At 51.6% G+C, this 14,035-nt stretch overlaps 1 long non-coding RNA gene across 1 annotated transcript in view; it reads left to right on the forward strand.

Moving 5' to 3' along the window:
- The window catches only part of LOC120384271, a 32,000-nt gene extending 18,694 nt beyond the window's left edge, over window positions 1-13,306 (forward strand). Inside the window, exon 3 of the long non-coding RNA XR_005588721.1 lies at window positions 13,139-13,306. This is a non-coding gene — a long non-coding RNA (uncharacterized LOC120384271). The remainder of the gene's footprint in view (window positions 1-13,138) is intronic.
- The last annotated feature ends 729 nt before the right edge of the window (window positions 13,307-14,035 follow it).

Genomic DNA, 14,035 nt, shown 5'->3' on the forward strand with positions numbered 1-14,035 from the left:
ATAAGGTTTGTTTGTCCCTTTAAAGACCCAATTCCCCACATTAACTAGAGTTAACAATCGCTTCCATTCAAACACAGCACTGGGTTGGTTTCAAAATAAAACGAGTTTCTGAACAAAAGGCCATAGGGTAAGTGATGCCAAGTAAAAGAAATAAAGGTAGAGGTTACAAGTGAGCACCTGCATCCAAAAGTCTAAAACTTAATCTAGCAGGGCCCAGTCTTTGTTCATCCCCAAATATTCTCTGTCCAGCACGGCTGGCTGACTCTGTCAGGACCTGCCCCAGAAGTCCAAGCTGCTGGTTTCGCTTGCTGTCTTAGGTGAAGGATAAAGATGGCAGCTCTCTGTTTCGTATGTTCCCAAAGAACTCCCCTTATTCTCAAAGTTCAGAAGGCCCCCTGGGGATGCAATGTCATGTTTCTTTCTGGGGGAGCAGGAGCCATGGAAATTCTCTTTCCCATGTAGGCTCAAGACAATGCTTGGTGGGTTGCTTGAGTGTGTTATTTCTGCTAGTCTGTAAATGGAGGTAACCCCCCTCACCCCTCGCTTTGTCTAGGGCAGACCTGTTCATCACCTTCACCGAGGTTAGGCTGCCGTTTGACACGTGATAGAGAGGGAATTCACAACGTCACATTGATGGTTAGCACATGCATTCTACGCTGATATTTTGAGCAGCATGCGGTTGGTCTTCAGATGATACCTCACGAGGCCTGTTTTGCACAAATATTGCAGTAGCGTTTGGGGTGTGCAGACAGGGGAGCATTGGGTCCCAGTCACACCTGTAGATGTGACCTCTCCCCACCCTAATGTAAGCCTGGCCTGATTTCACTCCATTCTAAACCAGGCCTAATATAGATCTGATTGGATGAATAGCATCTTAAAGTGTGTTCTGCTTCCTACCGCATACCTTTGTGGTGTGAAAGTAGGCCAGGTTTTTCTTCATGTGTCGCTTACATCAGCCCTGCCTCTACACAAGGTGCTTGCAAAGAGCCTGGCTATTGGGCCTGGATTTATTGTGTGTGCACAGTGTTATTGCATTTGTTGCAGGGGAAGTCGGGCTCCCCATCCACCAGCTAGTTCTGCCCCAGACTCTGCTTGGCGCAGTTGGGCGTCAGAGTATGCGATCTCTGCACACATGACTTTAGGGTTACTGGGTGTCTTAGCTAGCAAATTGCCCCCCGGCTCCTAACCCAGCAAGCCCGGCTTCCCACTCGCGAAATATTAGTTCTATATCAAAAACCAGCTAAGAGTCGTCCCAGATCCAGGCAGTGTGTGCAAGATCCTTAAGCCCCTGACACGTTCTCCCTTCCACAATCCATTCCCCCCATCCCCCAGCAGTTTCCCTGATACAGCCCTTCTGTGTACAAGGCTCTGTCTCCCATCCGAGCCGCCTGCTCCCCCACCTCCTGCGCTGAGGCTCCCCCGCACCTGCACTCTGCAATCAGTTCACATCAGCCCCTAAATCTAACTGAATCCAAAAATATTAAACTGGGGCCCATCTGGTGTCCAACTGATGAGCGCAGATGTGCTCCGGATTTCAGAGGCTGGCTGGCAACCATTCAAAACTGTCAGAAATCGCACCTGCTGCTGCACGTTTCCCCTTTTTGATTTAATCCTTCCCCTGCCTGCCTGAAAAAAAAAAGCGCCCCCCACCAACCCCAGACATCTTCAGAGTGTGTGTGTGCACAGTAAACAGATCCAGCAGTTCCCCCTCAGACGCCCACATCCCCCTAACAGCCCACTGCATAAATCTGTATGTACACAGGCTCTGAATTAAACACACACAAGGCGATTCGTCGAGGAGCCTGGAAAATCCCATCCTTAAGGCAGCGGCTGTTCTGTGAAAGCATCGTGTTTCCTGCAATACCGATGCCCAAAGGAATGAGCCATAGATGGAAAATAAGAGCAAAATCTCAGCCTTATCCATGGAAGTCCATGTGGTTGCGGGTCTTTCTCAGACTGGCTCCCAGTGATGAGACAGACGTACGTGCTATAAAACACCCAGGTGAATGTGTCCCTGGTTTTAAAAATACATCATCTGTTGCTCTAAAAACCAGATGAAACCATCAAAGGGACAGTCGGAGTCTTGGTTTTGGCACACTAACTTAGAGAGGGTTTTGCACCAATTTACTGTGTTTATTTGTTTTCTTCTGGGTGAATTTAGTGCTTCTCTAGTGTAGGTCCTTATCTGGTCCCCGTCACTATCATGGTATTTATCCTTGCAACATCCCTGGGTGTTACCGTTGCACAGATGGAGACCTCAGGTACAGAGAGGCGAAGCGATCTGCCCAAGGAAGCCTGTGGTGGAGCAGGGAACTGAACGTATGCCTCCAAAGTCCCAGGCCAACACTCGAACCACTGGCCCATCCTTCCCCTCGGGAGTTAGTGGAATGATACTGCCTGGAATCAGATGCAGTGCACACGGGCATTGTTGCAAGCTTCAAACGTACCTGGAGATCTGCAGACACACTTGAATTCAGCCCCTGCCACCCTGCACACCCTCACATACAAAATAGTTAGTGTGCACACAACAGTGGCTGCAATAAAAATAAATGCAAAAGTTGAGATAAAGGTGTACACCAGGGGTAGGCAACCTATGGCACGGGTGCCGAAGGCGGCACACAAGCTGATTTTCAGTGGCACTCACACTGCCTGGCCACAGGTCCGGGGGGCTCTGCATTTTAATTTAATTTTAAATGAAGCTTCTTAAACATTTTATAAACCTTATTTACTTTACATACAACGATAGTTTTGTTATATATTATAGATTTATAGAAAGAGACCTTCTAAAAATGTTATTACTGGCACGTGAAACCTTAAATCAGAGTGAATAAATGAAGACTCGGCACAGCACTTCTGAAAGGTTGCCGACCCCTGGTGTACACTCAGCCCTCAAAAGCCAGGAGACTCAGAATGAAGGTTTCTAAAGCAACATTAACTAAACTACACTGTGTATTGTCTATGTATCATGCAGGATGCACAGTCTATGTACTGTGCACAGCAAGGGCGGTTTAGGTTGGACATTAGGAAAAACTTCCTAACTGTCAGGGTGGTTAAGCACTGGAATAAATTACCTAGGGAGGTGGTGGAATCTCCTTGGACAAACACCTGTTAGGGCTGGACTAAATACTTAGTCCTGCTATGGGTGTGGGGTCTGGACTAGATGACCTCTCGAGGTCCCTTCCAGTCCTGTGATTCTGTGATTCTATGTTTATTACTAATATAAGTAATATATTTAAGTTTGCATTCAGGAAAGGAAACTTCAATAAAATGCTATGCATAATGTGGCCAAATGAATGCTGTGTAAAGAACCTTAACTTACTCCAGTTCCTGACTTCGGTGTTCTCCGCTTCTCAACTGCAGGGTTTGCACTTAATTGCTCTTAGTTGGGGAAAAATCAAACGAAAATTGAACAGGACAGAAAATGTTGTAGCTCACATGCATGGAAAAGCCACCTTGATGTGTTCCAAGCTCTGACGAGGCGTGCGTCACAGATGAGCTGCTTTTCCCTGAGTGAGGACCACACGTTTAAGGGGGATCTGGGACAGAGGAGCCCACCCCTGAATTTCAGACTCTTTGTGCTTAGAGGGCTCTCCCTGGGCTCTTGATTCAGCTCCCTTGACAGTGCTTCCTCTGTGTGCAATGGTGCCAGAGAGAGACCCTTTCAAGGACCATTGGAGCTAGTTTGTGGCCATGGAACCTTTAAGGAGCAATGACAGTTGGGGGCAGGTAACCCACCGAAGGGGACTCTCAGTCCAGGTTCAGTGCCTGTAACTCACCGACTCCTTGTATCCAATGAATGTGGAGGGAAGCCGGTGATTTACTGAGTTATCTCTGATGACACAGTTGCTCCAGTTCTGAGTGACTTGAGCTGTTGACTTGGCCCTGCCTATAACCTAGATAGTCATTGTAACCACATATGATTGTTAATAACGTCACTTTACTGCAAGTGGGTTTCTTCAAAGGTGGCCTGTGCATGCCATTTCAGTGAGGTTTAACTCATTGTAGGGAAAGTTTGAAGCATCTGTGCATTCCATTACTGAGAGCGCTTGGGACCAAAAAGATGCAATTTGAAATTCTGAATTTCTTAAAGAACCAATTTCAAAATTAATGTAAACTCATGAACTAATTAACCGACTTGTGAATTCTCACGAAGTCCATTGTGTACTCTGAGGAAGTGCTGTAATTGTGGAGATGACGCACCGTATTCTTCATACATAAGAAAGAGGTTGGGTTTCTGCTTTAAGGACAAAACTCAGCTCAGCTTTAAGAGGGGAGCTGCAACCAGGGCTTCCATGATGAACAAAGAAGGAATAGCACAAGTGGTGCCTCTGAGCCTATTGTAAACCAGGGGAGCAAAGAATGAGCCACCAGAACCCCAAAGGGGCATTTTCTCATCTTACATTGTTGCATATTTCTTGCTCTTAAAAATGACAGGGGTTGAGCGTTTACTCTTCATATCCCTGTTCCTAAGCGCTCACGTTAATATTAATGGAATGTTGCAGCCTGACTGCTAGGAATGGGCATAAGGGTGCCGGGCTCTGGGAATTCTCACTGCCTGGCCGTTTGTATGTTTTGGCTGCGTTTAGAAATGCAGGCAGTATTTCGGTCACCCAGTGCTACCGGGAAGGGAGTTTTGCTTAAATATCTCATTGACGTAGAGCAGCTCTTTGAGGCTGCCTTCGCCCTTGAATGCCAGCCCTGCACCAAGCCACAGCATATGGGATTTGGCCAGGGAAACACATGAGGATGGCGGGGGATGAAACCCAGCCCTTAGCTCATGGTCTCGGCATAAGACAGCTACCTCTCCCTCCACTATGCTAGCCCCGTGGGTGGCATAGGGGCCTTGATCCCAGTACAGGGGTCCATGGCCAGTGGATGCAACGTTATCTCTCACTCATCCATGCCCTGTGCAGCAGAGGTGCAGTGGTTTTGCTGTGTTTCGGGGCCTGGTGCAGCCTCTATGCCTTTGGGGGATTGTCACCCTCAGCAGCCGCTCAGAGCCCTGTTTTCAGAAATGTCTGTCTGATTCCAGGGGCAGCGTCTTCATTTTGGGGGCACGAATATGGTGCCTGATCCTGCAGTTGGGTCAGCGGGGGCTGTGTCCCACTGGCTTCAATGGGGACGCTGTGGGGGTGGACAAAGGGAGCAGCTGTCTGGATCGGCTCACAGGATCGGGGCCATGGGTGTCGGCAAACACGCTCTAGGCAGTCGCTTTGGGAGCTGAGCCTTTCGTTATAAGTAGATACCTAAGATTAACTCAGCGAAAGGGACGTGTTCCCCAGGCACTCTGCTCCCAGGCTGGACACCGTATTTAGAACAACTCGCTGCTACTAAAGAAATGACCAAGGCTGTGTAATGTTTGAACGAGAATCGTCCAGATCCAGTGCTGACCCTGGAATGGTCACTCAACCTGCCAAGGGAATAAATGCCAGAAAACCCCTGTTTAAATGGAGCCCTCATGGAGGGATTAGGGGCAAAGGGGACTCCATGAGTAACGCGCTGGCTGTGCAGATATGTGTGTGTGTGTGAGGGGGCTCGTCTGTTTGTCTGCGGTGGGGGCTGCGCCATCTGAACTGGGCCTGTGTGATAGGGAGTGATTAGGATTAGCCGCATCACGGATGAGAGTTTTTCACCAGATAGAGATGGTAATGGGGCCCATGGGGAGGATTAGGATCCCTGTCTCTCTCAGGGGGCTGCCATCTGCATGTCTGTTTCAGTGTCTGTTGCCCGATGTATCTAACCAAACTCTCACTAAGTGCTTCGTGCTCTGTGCTGTGTCGGGAGCACGCTGCTGACCTATTTACAGAGCGGGCTCGGCAGGGCCTCACGTGCCATCGAAATGCGGTGTGAGGATAGATGGAAAAATGCCCGTGTCACCTTCCCATATCTCCACCCATGTGCCCTTCGCCCCTGTGCGTCAAAATCACAGGCCACAGGCAGGAGACAGGCCTGATTTCACACTGTTAAATACTGAATCACCCATTTGGTTGCTGCCCTAAAAACAGTGTCTTTTAATTGTGTTTCTCTGTTTGGGATGGAGAGGGGATCTCAGATATACCCAGCTTGTTGGGATCGGCTTGTGTACATCAAGCCAAGAGGAGGCTATGGCCTAGTGTAGGAGACATGCCTTCTGAGTCCTGCCCCAAGGTACAGGAGAGGTACTTGCTGACCCAAGTGATTCTATATTTTTTCATGGTCACCACACCTGTTTCTTCTTGTCAGTGCTCACCTGAGGGACTCCCCTGTCTGTCTACATTCTTATACAGAGCCCACTACTTGGTTATAAAGCATCTCATGAGAGCTCTCCGAGGGGCTGGCCTGGCCTCCTGGGACCCTGACACATCATAGGACTGATTCTGTTCCTACAGATATCCTTGTAACTCCCTTGACTTTGGTCAAATTGTGCCTGGCTTATACCAGTGTGAGATCAGAATCACACACCCCCGTCTTCAAAATCCTCAGACTTTTCTGTATTTAAATGTTAAAAAGATATGTAAATTTGTAAAATATTTAGCTTAACTACATTGGCACAGATATTTTCAGTGCTAGCAAAAAGTGCTGGACTGAGCCATGCAGAATAACCTCCAGGTGTGGGAGACGGGACACCAGAGTTCTGTTGGTGGATCTGCCTGGGACGTCCTTCGGAACCTGTTCAGAGATGCCGAGCTCCCACAGATCTCACTGAATTCAGCTGGAGCTCTCGGTGCTCAGCCCTTGTGAAAATAAGGCCCTTAAGCTTTCTGTGCATCACTTTCACCCTCTGCAATGGAACTGTGAGACAGGGCCGCCCAGAGGATTCCAGGGGCCTGGGGTCTTCGGCGGCAGGGGGCCCCCGCTTTGGTGGTAGTTCGGCAGCGGGGGGTCCTTCCGCTCCGGGACCTGCCACCAAAGTGCCCCGAAGACCCACGGCGGGGGTCCCCCACCGCCAAATTACCGCTGAAGCAGACCCGCTGCCAAAGTGCAGCCGGGTCTTCGGTGGTAATTCGGTGGCGGGGGGCCCCCACTGCGGGTCTTCAGGGCACTTCGGCGGCGGGTCCCGGAACGAAAGGACCCCCCGCTGCCGAACTACCGCCGAAGACCTGGCTGCACTCCGGCGGCGGGTCCCGCTTCGGCGGTAAGGACCCCCCGCTGGCGAAGACCCGGAGCGGAAGAAGCTCCAGGGGCCCGGGCCCTGCGAGAGTTTTCCGGGGCCCCCGGAGTGAGTGAAGGACCCCACTCCAGGGGCCCCGAAAAACCCTCGTGGGGGCCCCTGTGGGGCCCGAGGCCTGGGGCAAATTGCCCCACTTGCCCCCCCCAGGCGGCCCTGCTGTGAGATCCTGGGATGAATGATGGCAGAGCACCGCAACATAGTACGATCTGCCGAGCAGGGTGGGTCCTTGCAGTCTTCCCCCACTGCCTATCGGTGAGCTTCCAGTCTGACCCAGAGGGATCAAATCTAGGGCCAAGACACAACTTAAGGGCCCATTTTGCCTCTCTGCTGAGGCAGGGCACCAATTCAGGTGGCTTTTGTGATGGGGGCACCTTCCCCTGGGAGATGGACTGAGCCCCATCTGTCACCCAGGACACCAAGAGGCCATCAGATAATAGCATCTCCTGCCATGAGTGCAGGGGACTGGACTAGAAGACCTCTCGAGGTCCCTTCCAGCCCTGTGAGTCGATGATCTTTCTCCCAGAGGATTTCTTTTGCTTTCTTTTTTTTTTTTCAAACCTCTTGGGCCTATTCATATTGTAAAACTCTGCTTAGCCGTGGGGATGGAAGAAGCCACCTCGCCTGAGATGAAAGGGGGCCCTGGGCACTTGAAGGGCTTGGTTGGTTTGCTGTTAGGGTGACCAGACAGCAAGTGTGAACAATTGGGATGGGGGTGGGGGGCAATAGGAGCCTGTATAAGAAAAAAACCCACAATCGGGACTGGCCCTATAAGATCGGGACATCTGGTCACCCTATTTGCTACTGTTCTCCAAAGAAGTGGAGAAGTCAAAATGCTTGGGGATAATGAGCCCAGGTGATGTGGCACGGCCCCGCTGGCGAAAATTCCTTGAAATGAGGGTTTCTGTCTATTCAAAGGCTGAGAGATTCGTACAAGGGCTTCTCAGCCATGGTTCTTACTGCGCCTAATGTAGGACTTGTGGACATGTTTCTCTTTGTCCGCTCCTGCCATGAAAATAGCATGAAGCCGAAGGAACGTCCCTGTGAGCTGAAACCAGGCACAGAAAGTGCCAGTCCAGGAACTGGGAGGAAGATGGAATTAAAACTGTCCAGTGTTTTTTCCTGTTCAAAATGCCTTTGAAGGTTTTACGTTGTATCTATTTAGGGATTTCTTTGTGCAGTCGTTATTTCCCCTTTGTTTTCTAAAATTAACGAACCCAGTTCTCCTGGATTTGTTGCCATAATTAACAGCATCCGAGTTATTTTATTTAGGAACAGGCTGGAGTAGTCCTTACTCACGTGAGTAGTCTCATGGGCTCCCCGGGGGCTGCTCGCACTAGGCAGAGCTGGCAGGGTGGGCACCGGGGCTTCCTGACAGCGTGCATCGCTTTTCACCGTGGCAGTGCCAGCCCAGATTTTGTAGCGCTCTGCATTGCGGGCTCAGCTCCCTCCCTGAAACAGTTTTCTTGCGGTCGCCTTTTATCTTTCCAAAGGATACAGAGTCTGCTGAGCTGGAGAGAGGCTCTCTGCCTTGCAAAGGGCTCGTTCCTTGGTGTGCCGGCCTGCCAGACCCCTTGCAAACAGCCCCATTGCGAGCGCAGGTGCTCTGCCCATGCAGCCTCCTTCTCCTGAGCTGCACTTGGCGTGTCGACTGCAAGGGCCCTGGCGCTCCAAATAGCCTAAAAATGCCTTGTACAGGAAACAGATGGAAGCGAGGAGACCCGCTGCGCCTCTCCGCGGCTCCCACCCAGCTGTTCCCAGCCTGGCAGCTCTGCTTTGCTAACGAACAGTGACAATGTTAGCAGCGTCTGACAGCCAGGCCAGGAACGGCTGCCTGGAATATTCCTTAAGGCAAACGTGAGAGCCAAGGCAGCCGACCGACTTCACCGCTGGGAAACAATGGGCGGGAAAGCCAGGACGGGCGGGGTGGGGAACAGTCAGCTTCTTTCCACAGGACGGGGATATGGGCTGAGGAACTGGACTTCGCCCGACCTCTGCTTGGGTCATGGCAAGGGAAACTCTTGCTGCTGCGGGCCGGGAGAGCGCCAGGGCCACGTGGAGGGTGCGGAACAGCCTGCTTCCCCTTGGCGAGAGGCCAAGCGCGCCAGCTGATCGTTCCCAGAGAGCCAGGGCCCAATCCTGCTCCCGTCGACTTCCCATGGGCCTGATCCTGCACCAGTGACCTGGGCTCTTGGGAAGCGTCTGCCACGAGCAATGTGGCACGAGCATCACCAAGGGCTGCAAGGCGCCGCTGGGCCCCAGCGGTCTCGTCCTTTGGGAGATGACACTTATCACCCACGGGCTATTAAATGCTGGCTGCAGCCCAAGGACATGGTCCCCCCGTGCTCTGGATAGACACTGGAATGGGCCAGGAGTGTAGGGCAGTTCCTCGTACCTGCTCAGGGGAGGGGTAAAAGGGACTCGCTGCCCCCCTGTCCTGGCTCAGTGGTCACGGGAGGAAGTAGAGGAGCTGCTCCCTGCTGAGAGCGATGGTCTCGCCTCCCAGAGGCTGGTAGCACCTCTGCACTCGCATGCCACACCACCGCTCCTGGGCACCCGATTGCCAGCCGGGCCCCTCTCCTGCTGCAGCGGAACTGCTGAGAGCGAGGATGGCATTTTGTGGAGGGAGAGGGGGAGCGTCTGTTCCCTCTAAGGGCAGGTCTAGGGTGCAATCGCCACGTGGAAACGTACCTGAGCTAGCTATGGTCGCGCAAGCCCCAGGCCCCTGGGTACGTACGCACGCGAGCAGCTGCTGTAAGCGCTGCCCTGGCTTCGCTGCTATTGTTAGCTGAGTTAGCCGTGATTGGTTATGTCTACACGGGCTGCAGCCACACCCTGTGGTTGTAGTGTAGACGTACCCTCGGAGGATTCCACCGTGACTTTGGCTCAGGGTGAAATGCTCTGTTCCTGGCTCCACACTCAACTCTTCACAGGGAAAAGGGCAAAAAACTTGTCTCTTCTTCCCGCTTTCTTGATCAAACAGAGAACGTGCTCCAGCTGGGAGCCTACCATCTCCATGGCACGACCCCCCTGAAAAAGCTGCGGCTGGTTCTTGTAAAGAATTGAAGCCGGTGCTGCCCTTGTGCCTGCAGTCAGGTGCAGAGGCCAGGCTCTCTCTGGGATAATTACCAGTTTTGGAATTTGTGGAGCACAGACAAGACGACAATCTGTGAATCCGGCACTCGGGAAGTGACACTTTCCCTTGGCACAAAGAGTGCTGGGGAAAGGGGCTGGAGGATTCAGGAGCAGGCAGCAGAGATACAAACCCTGGAGGTTTTTCACCTTCCTCTGCAGCATGGGGCATGGGTCACTTGCTGGAGGATTCTCTGCAGCTTGAGGTCTTCAAATCACAATTTGAAGACTTCAATAACTCAGACATAGGTTAGGGGTTTGTTATAGAAGTGGATGGGTAAGATTCTGTGGCCTGGTTTATGCAGGAGGTCAGACTAGATGATCATAATGGTCCCTTCTGACCTTAAAGTCTATGAGTCTATGAGTAAGCTTCCTCCACCCATTGCCATGCCGCCACTCTGCCTCCCTCAACCTGAACCTGGGGAAATCATCTGGAGAGCAAGCGGGGAATCAGCCTCTGTGGCCCGTTCCAGCCTGGGATCTTGTGCAGACGCTGCCAATACAGCGTCAGATAAGGGAATGGGAGTTTGTCTAGAGGGACCAGGGTTAAACTCATTTGACTTGGATCTGAACTCAGGCTGCTACTGTGCTGGTCTGGATTTGGAGCGGAGATGAAAGGCGGCATTGCCAATTCCCAGAGTCATTTCCAACCGCCTTCCCCCAGGGCTTTCTAGGGGTCTAGGAAGTGAGTTAATGATCATTAAACAAATGCATTTAAACTAGCAGCAAGCCCAGACTTGGGGGAATTTTGGACCCAGATGGGAGCATCGTCTCTTGGGCCCATCTCTAATTAAAATTCAGGAGTGGGTTAATAATTAGAAGGAACATCACTTGTTTCTTAAAGCTGGAAAGCCACTAGTCACAGAATAAAGGGCAAAACTATTGATCAAACAGAGAACTCGCCCCAGCTGGAAGCCAGCCTGTGAGTCCGTTCCCATTCGAGGGAAGGGCTGGAGGGGACGCAGAGATCTACTCGTATGATGCTGCTGCAGTGTTAGTTTGTCCCCGGGGGATCAGAAGAGAGAACTGATCACTTCTCAGACACCGGAGTGGCCGCAGGGACTCCTGGCAGGACAATCTCTTCCCCAGAGGCCTTCCCTTCTGAGGCTGACGTGGCAGCATTAAGAGAGCCTAGATCATTTGTTCTCCTGTTTGGAGTAGTCGAAGGATAAAGGATTTTGAGTCTCATCTGGCCAAGGCCAAAAATCAGTGCCAGCCCCATGAACTTTCCCAGGAGTTACACCTACTTGTAAGGCGCTGGCTTTGTGTGCGCCATGTTGTGCCGATGGGCTGGGCCCCCAGAGGGCATGAGGGACCAGCTACTCATGTTAGCCAGGGGAGGTTTCCCTTCGCACGAGTGGCAGGGGCTGGCGTTTGTGGCGCTGACGAGCAAAAGTTCTCGGTGTAGTCCCAGCTCCCCCGTGCGGGTTGTTACTGGCTGCAGCTCAGGGGTTTGTGCTTGCACCAGGGCTAAAGCTGGCCCTGTCCTCTGTGGAGCAGGTGCACTAACACCACACCTGGGTTTTATATAGCACTTTGTATCCTGATAGGTTCACTTGCAATTGCTCAAGGATGGGGGAGGGGAATCCAGGCCAAATGGTGTGTGGGGCTGAGCAGAATACCTGGAGGGTGAACAGAGAGGTATGAAAATAGAAGCTATAAATAAACACAGTTAGAGCAAGATTTTCCACCTGAGAAGCCCAGGCTCTGAGCGCACATCCTAGGGGAACCCGGTACGAATGCCGCCACCCCACCTGGGGCTGTGCTCTTTTTCAGAGGATTCAGCTGGGTCAGCATTCGCAATATCGGTGAGTCAGTGACTAGGGCTGTTCCCACCAGAGCAGACACAGGGCGATCCTAGGGGACATACTGCTACTGGGATACCTCTCTTAGCAGTAAGGCGTAAAACTAAGGAGGGATGACTTGTGGGTACGTCACGTTTTGTAGAAATCGGAGCATTAATCCCAGGGTCCTGGCCAGATTCTAGCTGCGGTGATTACTTTCTGCCTCTCTAAATCCCCCCTGCAACTACAACAAGGATACGTTATTCTCTTCTGCACCCAGACCTACACTGCTGCTGTGTGCTGTTAAACATTCCACCCCAGCAGTGGCTGCATTTCAGTTGGTGTTTGCCATGATCCCTATGCAGTGTTTTATTCTAAGTTTAGAAATGGCTTTGGGATTCAAGGGGAGGTTTCACTGTTATATGATGGTTATTTTATTAATAACGATGGGTTTGTTCTCATTCCAAAGTGGATTGCAATCGGCTTGTGTTTGCCTGGCTGGACGGTAAGTCCCGCTCGATGTGTATTGCATGTGAAAATCTGTTTGTATTTATTTTCCTAATTTTAAGAAGGGAATTACGATTCCCAGTGAAGCCGGATGTACGTGCTCCTCATGGAAGGTTCTGTCTGCTGCTGCCATGGAAACAGAAGGGAATCCTGTCTTCCCCGATTCGATCCTCCAGCCAGCTTCCCCGCAGTCATCCAGCAGCATTCCGCTGCCGCACCCCCCGATCCACAAAGGGCTCAGCCCCTTCCAAGCACGTGTGGGCCACGGGCTGCAGGGCAGCCCTGGGGAGACCATGTTTGCTGCCCTCGAGCTATACCGGAGTTGGGGTTCAGAGTGGACGCAGATGCTTTACAGAGCTGAGACCAGTTAGGTCATTTTGGAGCCAGGTCTGAATTTGAGGGTTGTCCCCCCGCTCCCCAGCACCTCCACATGCACCAGTTTTGAGTGTTTGGATATTGGGTTTGGTTCAGAGCCCGAGTTTGGGGTTGGATCCATCTCTGCCCAAACGCACTAAGGAAACCAACCAAGCCAATGACAATAAATTGCCACCACGTTGTTGTGTTCCAGACTGAAAGCAGCACAAGGCCTTTGCCGCTCTCAAGACCCATTGCTTACGTGAGACTTATGGTGAAGCTGGGCTGGCCGTCGGCGTGGGGGTGAATTTCAGCCCAGGAGATCAGTGAGAAATCTGCCCATTCCTGTCGTTCTTCAGCATCTTCCCCTCCAGCAGCATATTTCAGGGCTTAAGTCAGTTCCATAGAACAAAGCACCCGGGCCTTGGCAGCGGAGCAATGAAACAAACATCTCCTATTTGGGATGTATACGTTCTCCGCGTAGCTGAAGTTTTCGTTAGCATTTGCTGTTTTCTCTGAAGGTTAAGTCTGGGACATCAGTATATGGAATGCTGCGTACCAGGGAAGTCAGTGTGGATGTGTAATGTGTTCTGTGCTAAATACACGAGGAAGGGAGCGTAGGCTAGTGGTTAGACTGCAAGGCTGGCAATCAGGATTTCTGGGTTCTGGTCCCAGCTCTAGCACTGACTCACTGTGTGATCTTCACCTCAGTTTCTTTGTGGTTATGGCAGGGATAATAATGGCTAACTCAGGTTTGTAAAGTGCTTTGAGATCCTTTGCTGAAAGGTGCTCTAGAAGGTGGGTGTCTGGGGATGATGAGCTGTGCTCTGGCCAGCTGCAGTTCTTTCACCCTGTTTGCTCAGGCTGTTGCATTCCTGTGAGCTGCCTCCCAGCACCTTCCTGGGAGCCATTCTCCCCAGGAAGGGATGACTGCAGGCAGCTATTTTGTAGCTAGTTACATTTCATGCTCAGCACGGTGTGTCGGGCAGGTAGGTAGGTCTCCACAGAGTTTGCAGACTAGTTACCACGCCAAATCTGGCTGCTGCAGGCGCGTTCTTGGCCCGGCTCCTGCTGGCAGGAAGGTGACTCTTGGTACTTGTGGAGGAATCCG

Source organism: Mauremys reevesii, linkage group 16 (assembly GCF_016161935.1).
Source record: "Mauremys reevesii isolate NIE-2019 linkage group 16, ASM1616193v1, whole genome shotgun sequence".
Classification (NCBI taxonomy): Eukaryota; Metazoa; Chordata; order Testudines; family Geoemydidae; genus Mauremys; species Mauremys reevesii.